Source organism: Antechinus flavipes, chromosome 2, assembly GCF_016432865.1.
Source record: "Antechinus flavipes isolate AdamAnt ecotype Samford, QLD, Australia chromosome 2, AdamAnt_v2, whole genome shotgun sequence".
Taxonomy (NCBI): Eukaryota; Metazoa; Chordata; class Mammalia; order Dasyuromorphia; family Dasyuridae; genus Antechinus; species Antechinus flavipes.
This window is the reverse complement of record NC_067399.1, coordinates 195,529,275-195,535,274: the sequence shown is the minus strand read 5'-3', so window position 1 is coordinate 195,535,274 and position 6,000 is coordinate 195,529,275.

Genomic DNA, 6,000 nt, shown 5'->3' with positions numbered 1-6,000 from the left:
ACCTCAAACTGGATTTCTGACTGTTAATGTTTTTATTGTCAGCAGGCAGACATGTATGTGGTCTCCTGGGATAAGCAAGTAGTCCTGGATTTGGAGCCAAAAGACTTGGATTAAATTTCCAATTTTGCTGCCTAATATTGTATGACCTTAGGCAAGTCAGTTCATCTGTTCAATAAGGGCTTGGCCTGGAGGACTTGACAATTACCCTCTAGCTCTAAATCTTCAGGTCCTATGTGTTAGCCTCTAAATACAAAGCATTGTAGGAATGTGATCATCTGAAAAGAGAGCCATATACATTTATTTGGCATTTATAATTTGTTATATTCATCTAGGAAAATAAAGGTATGTCATAGCTCCTTGTAAATAGATCCTAACGTTTTTTAGTAGGCAAGCATAGTACAATCAAAGGAAGAATGGGTTTGAAGTCAGGTCAGAGTTTAAATCCTGCTTTTGATACTACTTGTATGACCCCCTAAACAAATCAGTTACCTCTCTAAATCCTCAGTTTCTTATTCTATAAAATTAAAGGGTTGAAATAGGTTATTCATAGGTCTCTTAGGGCTCTGAATCCTTTATCCTGTGATTTGAGACAGTTAAGTGGTGCAGTAGATAAGAGTGATGGGTCTATCCTCAACCAGTCAATCAACAAATATTTATTAAGCATCTATATGCCTGTATCCCCAGACAGAGATGCAAAAAGAGGCAAAACACAGTTCCTTCCTACAAGGAACTCACAATATAACAGGAAGATATGAGATCAAATCTTATACTTAACTAATTGTGTGATGGTGGGCAAGTCACAGTCTCTGTTTGCCTCAGTTTCTTTATCTATAAAATGGAAATAGTAATACTACATAGGGTTGTTATGGTAATCAGATGAGATATTTATAAAGTGCTTAGTAGAAGTACATAGCAGACACTATACTAATGCTAGCTACTGTTATGGTCATCTGCAATCCCTTTATTATACTTATTCATTTGCCTCCAGGGACCTAGTTTCCTGCCTTGCAAATTATAAATGTTCAAACAAATAAGATTGATAATAAGAAGATCACAGATTTAGAGCTAAAAGAGATTAGATAGATTACAAAGTTTGATACTTTCATTTTACAGATGAGGAAATTGAGGACCAGAAAAATTACGTGACTTGCCAGAGGTCAAACTTCTTTGATTGCATACTATAGCTTTCTCATGCTCATAATACAACTTTCCATTGCCCTTTAAGGGACCAAAAACTCAGAAAGTATAGTATTTTGTGGTCTGTCTCCCAGTGCCTGGAATACACCTTCTACCTCCAGAACCTCTTAAGTTTCTGGTTTCCATCAAAGCCAGGTTCAAATCCCACCTTCTATACAAGGCCTTCTCAAGTCCTCCCTGTGAGCAATTTCCTCTCTCAGATTATCTTCCTTATACTAGATAAACTGACAGATAGGTGATAGATAAATAAGTAGGTAGATAACAACTAAATAAATAGAAGATTATATATAAATACACTCACATATATATGTACATATATACAAAAAATATCAAAAATATACCAATTGAAAGATTGGTATAGATACTGATAAAGATAGAAATAGAGATCAAGATCAATATCAATAAGAACAGTTATAGATATAGGTACAGATAAATAGAGAGATATAGAGATGGAGATGGAGATAAAGATGTAAGAGACAGAGAAAGAGAAAGTTCTTGCAAGGCTTAAAAGAGATCATTGTAAAGTACTCAGCACAGTCCCTGGCACAGAGTAAGAGCTTTGTAAATGTTAGTAATTATGTTTTTATTTTATAGCAATTATTAAAAGTCCACATTCTAGCTAAGCATCCCTGAGCAAGTCACTTAACTTGTCATTGCCTTTTAAGACTATAAATTTGATTAAAAGTGCCAATCTGCTTTAATTCATCACCGGGATCTCCTAATGGATTTCACTAATGAAATCATGGGTTCAGTAAAACAAGAATGATAACCAAATATGATTACCCAAATGCAATGCAGGTTGCACTCTTCCTATTCTTCAATTTCATGCCCAGATCATTATCTATTTGTAGAGTCTCTCCAAACTCTATGGCTATTGTCCAATTGCATATCATAACCTAGAAAATATATATTCTTTATCCACAGTTTTTCCTGTGTTGATAATAAGGACCAACTTTTTTGGTAACAAGCCATCTTTCTCTTTTAGTATAGTTTGATCAAAGTTATAGGCTATTGGTAATTAGGACTGGAGAAATTGTCTACTGAAATCCTTTTATTTTATAGATAAAGAAACTGTCACACAGGCTTCATATTAGTAAACTGCAAAGCTGGAACTTGAACCCAGAGCTTCTTATTTAAAATATTATCTTCCATATTACTCTTGACTGCCTAATAGTGTGCTTCCCATTATATTATTGTGCCTTCATTCACACAAGCCCTTTCTGATTTCACAGCATTAATCTAGTGGTTAGTAAAGAAATTGGAGCCTAAATTAATCACTTTCAAAATCATTCCTCCTCTAGTTCAATTATATGAAATTTCATCAAACCTTTGAAGCTATTCTGTAATAATTAGAAACTGGCCAGACTTGAGGCAATTGTATAGTGGGTGCGGAATGCATTCCTTCATATTTGCTGAAGCAATTTTCTATCTGGAAAATGAATCTATTGATTCAAAAGCAAGGAAAGCTGTCACCCAGAACCAGAGCTCTGGGAAAGCAGAGACACAAGCTCCAGCTTAAGGGCTCTCAATAATTCATACCTTCCTTGTCTCACATGCCCACCTCAAATCTCTCTGGGATAATCAGCAGCTGACTTGGCTTCAGTTCTCCCCTAGGGGTAAAGTCAGTTTCCTTCTTGCCAGAAAACTCAAGCTTGTCATCAGCTCTTAAACATAGAGTGTTTACTCAAGACAAATGGACGAGGCAAATTTACTTCAAAACACATGTGGGACAAGAGAGCACTAGTAACCAAACTCCTCATCACAAAGACAAAAGAGAACAGTTTGTATATCTCACTTTTCTACATCTCTAACTGAAACTGAAAGATTTAATGGTCTCCAGGTGAGTTCTGTTTCTTATCTCCTATCTTCCAAAATGAATCAAGTCTGAGCTTGACAATGGTAGACGCTCCAGGAGCCTAAATGTACTACAATCATTGCTCTCATGGCAGGACTAGATTTTTCCTCACCACCTAACAGCTGCTTATTCCCTCAAGTACTATTACTTCTGCCAAAACCTCCACCTCTTCCACCCTTGTCCCATTAGCTGTGACCACTCCTGTTTTTAACCCATTCTGAAGATCCCAGAACTGGTAGTCTCTTCTCTCACAAGATAATGACAGAACTCAAACTCTCCTCCATGTCTCATATTGTTTCTTCTTCCCAGCTGCCCCTGCTCAGCACAAAAGTGCTTTGTGCCTAAGGTCCACAACAATCTAGGAGGTAAAGTCTTTTTATGTCACCTCAACAAATAAATTTTACTTGCATCCATCTGCTGTTTCTGCAATGCTTTAAAGGAAAAAAAATGAAAAGAAATAAAAGAGAGAAAAGACTATCTCTGCTGACTGCTACATTCAAAATATTATCTTTCCTGAATACTTGCTGCAGAAAAAAATGAATAGAAGGAAGGAATAATCCTACAAAGGTAAAAACCTATTTTCCATCTTTGTTCAGGATAAGGGAAGTGATAGTTCCATCTTATTTAGCCCACATCAGACCACATCTGGAGAAATGTGTTTAATCTTATGTGCTAGGAGGGACATTAATAATCTGGAGTTATCAGAGGAAAGAAACCAAAGTGATGAAAGGTAGCAAGCCTATCACACAAAAATTGGTTGAAAGAACCTGAGATATTTATCATAAAGAAGAGAAGACTTAATGAGATCATCATAGCTCTTTTCAAATGTCTAAAGAAATATATGAAAAAGGGATTCTGGAATCAGATTCAGAGGAATTTCATGTTTGGAAGGAATCTCAGTAACTATTTGGTGCAATATTTACTGGCCCCTTCTCCCCCCCCCAAAAAAAAAAAACTCTCCATTTCAACATACCTACCAAGTGGTCTGTAGCCTTTTCCTGAAGTCTTCAGTGAGAATTAACCCACTGCCTTCTGAGGCATTCCATTTCAGTTTTTCAAAACTCTAATTGTGAGAAAGTGTTTCTTGATATCAAGCCTAAATTTGCTTTCACTTATTAATTGTAGTTCTGATGCCTGGGGCCAGAGACTTTTTCCATGTTATAATCCTTCATATACTTAAAGACAATCATAAACTCCACCCCCTCCAAAGTTTTCTCTTTTCTAAACTTAACATCTCACTTCATTCACAATTGATCCTTGTATGATATTGTGTTCAAGGCCTTCATTATCCTCTGGATGTTTTCCAATTTATCAGTGGTCCAAACCATAATCAAGAGGGGTGCCTAGAATCAGGTACAATGTCCTTGGTGTGAATTAGTGAGTATTTCTGAAATGTGGATTAGATTTGTCCTCCTTAGCCTCAGAAGGTATAAGGAGGAACAATGAGTAAAAGTTACCAAGGACTAAATTTCAATTCAAAGTAAGAAAGACTTCCTAATAATAAGAGGTATTCTGAAGTGGAATAGGCTGATTGATCTAAAGAAGAAGAATCTTCACTCAAGAATTTCAAGCAAAAGCAGAATGACTACTTGTTATTGATATAGAAAAAAATCTCAGTTATGTCTGGATCTCTGAGTTCCCTTATAATACAGAAATTGTACAAGCTTTTTTGGTTGTGCTCATGTTCTGTGCTACAAGGTTGAATGTCCACATCTACCACAAAAATGCTATTTCTTATTGTTTTGTGGTATAAAAGAAACCTAATGCACCAATTCCTTAATTTACCACTCTAGTTAGCTTCAACTTACTTGTATCTTCTGGTTTCATAGTTGTTAGCAATCATTGCCAAGTGTATATGCATATTATATATCTCTATACATATAGACAAGCATGATATAGACAGAAAGACACTAAGACAGAAAGAATGTTCTGGTGCTAACTTACATGTTAGAGTTCTTCAATATTTAAGGAAAACAATCATAAAACACCCCCCTTTAACTTACCCAATTCCCACTAAAAAAAATGGCAGGCTGGGTCTCCAGAAAATGGGTATTTCTCTCAAACTACTATAAGATAGTCCTGATGAATTGAAGAGAGTTATTTCTAATGTTATTTTTCATAAGCCTTCACCATGTGCTTCATCCCATAGATTAGCAGTTAATATCCATTAGCTAAATACTTAATTGGCATTTAGAAGCAAGTATTTACTAAAGTGGTAAGATTAGAACAACTATCACAAACATCCTGCTTAACCAGTTAGACACTCTACCCATGGTAGGTGCAGTGCCTAGGGGAAAATGGACTGGAGCTTAAAGAGCACATGTAGCAGAAGTAAATTAGCTCCTGATTGCTAGAAATCTTTTTCTCAGTTTAAGGATCTCTTTAAGAAGGTACCCTTAAGCAGGGTGTAGTTTACAACAGGGCTCTTTGTAGAGACTTAAAGTTGCCTTTCTTCTGTGTATTTAGTTTGTCCTTGGCTTCCAATGCATATGATTCCCCTCTTGAAGGGATTGACATTATTCTCCTAAACTGATTTAAATGCTGACATCCAAATTGTATAGCTCAGAATTTGCCATTAAAGTGATTTGGCCAATATGGGAACAGATAACACTTCATCATACTTTTCCAAAACAGGTAAGGGAGCTTCAGGGAGGGAGAATAACAGGACCCAAATCAATTCAAGGCCCATTGCTCTGCGAAATGCTCTTTTCAACTGAGTTTCTGTGCAACTCAAGCTTTAACACACTGACGGTCTCTCACAGATCACCAGTGTTCTAAGCTCCTGATCCTGACACAACTTGCTTCTTGTCTCAAATCATTTGTATCTTTCCTACAGACTGAATCCTCTATCTCTGTATTCTCTAACCATTTTCCTCTCTAAAACAATGTAACTTTTAACTATCCCTCCACCTATTCTGGGGATAGTTTTTTCCCATCACACCTCTAAC